Source organism: Myotis davidii, unplaced genomic scaffold (assembly GCF_000327345.1).
Source record: "Myotis davidii unplaced genomic scaffold, ASM32734v1 scaffold59, whole genome shotgun sequence".
Taxonomy (NCBI): domain Eukaryota; kingdom Metazoa; phylum Chordata; class Mammalia; order Chiroptera; family Vespertilionidae; genus Myotis; species Myotis davidii.
The window spans coordinates 2233644-2235261 of NW_006293001.1; the positions used below are offsets into that span (position 1 = coordinate 2233644).

The 1618-nt window shown below is 43.7% G+C and overlaps 1 pseudogene; it reads left to right on the forward strand.

Moving 5' to 3' along the window:
* The window catches only part of LOC102758935, a 4940-nt pseudogene extending 3322 nt beyond the window's left edge, over positions 1–1618 (forward strand).

Below are 1618 nucleotides of genomic sequence, written 5' to 3' on the forward strand. Positions count from 1 at the left end.
GAGCTCCTGCTGCTGACTTGGAGAACTGCATCTGGAATGTGCTGCCACTTTTGCTCCACAATCTGTTTGCCACTGTCCAAAGAACATGCTCCCTTCCTGATTAGGTCATCTGTGTCTTTGTCAGTTGGTATATATCACTGTATAATGAGTGACTTACATCAGAACCTCAAAAATATTTGCTGAGGAAATGAACTGGCTCTTTTGAAACCAGGTTGAAAACCAGTATCTGCTAAATCATCCCTCATCCCTGCACATATCCTGTTTGTTGTGCTCTGTGCAGTAGACACCCAGATGTCCCTGGAAGGCCAGTTTCTATTTCCATGTGTTCCACTTCAGCTTCCCTCTTCCTCCTGCTGGTCCATTTCGGCCTATCAAGGCCCACCAGTGTTAATCCTATCTCCTATCTTTTGAGGGAAGGCCAGGCTCTGGTCAAAAAGAACTTTTCATTTTTTTCCGTTATTGTAGAATATGAACCACTGATTTCCCCCAAGTTGCCACACTCTGCCTTACACTGTGCGAGCTGCATTAGTGAACCCATTCATGAGCAGCCCACACCGTGTAATTACCTGGAAAAGGAACAAATTTCTGAGTCTGTCAGGATTTAATTCTGCCACCATTTTTAGGAAGTCGTGATAGCTTTGAAAAGAAGGCAAAACTATGTTTCTCTCATGTTTCAAAAGTGACTTCAATAAAGGTAAAATTAAATCAAAAAACACTTTGTAGTTAAAGATGCATTAACTTTGAAATCTTTATTGATCATAGAGCAGTGGAAGCAGTGGCAGAATCCTTCCTTCTGAGTCATGACAATGGCACAAATCATAGTGAAGCAAATTCAGGGCCACAGACACCAGAACTCAACAAGGAGAAGTAGAAATCCAGACAGATTTAAAACTCAGGGTTGGAAATATGAGCATTGAAATCAAGAGCAAAGCTGCCAGGCTTCCTTCTACAACAGGAATGGGTCACACTCTCACTGTCTCTCTTTCTGCCATCATCTAGGTTCTGCGTTCCCCGCACAAGAACCAGTGAAACCTCAGAAATCATTCCCGCTACAGAGCAGGAGTTGCCACAGCCCCAGGCTGAAACAGGGTCTGGAACAGAACCGGACAGTGATGAATCAGTGCGAGAACTCGAGGAACACCTCCCAGGCAACCACACAAGCCCAGCTGGCAGCAGCTGCTGAAATTGATAAACAACTAGTCAGTAAAGCAAAGGGAGCCAGTGTGAAAAGGCGGCCCCGTAAATTGGGTCCTTACAGGTTTCAGAGGTTACTAGGAAATCTAAGAATATCCTCTTTATCATCACAAAACCAGATGTCTACAAGAGCCCTGTTTCAGATACCTCCATAATTTGGGGAAAAGCCAAAATGTAAGATTCATCTCAGCCAACACAGCTAGCAGCTGCTGAGAAATTCAAAGTTCAAGGTGAAGCTGTCACAACATTCAAGAAAACACACAGACTCCAACTATACAAGAGGAGAGTAAAGAGGAATGGGGTTGATTAAACAGGTGTGGAAGGTAAAGACATAGAGTTGGTCACATCACAAGCAAATGTGCTGAAAGCAAGGGCAGTTCAAGCCCTGAGGAACAGCAATGACACTGTAAATATAACCATCTAA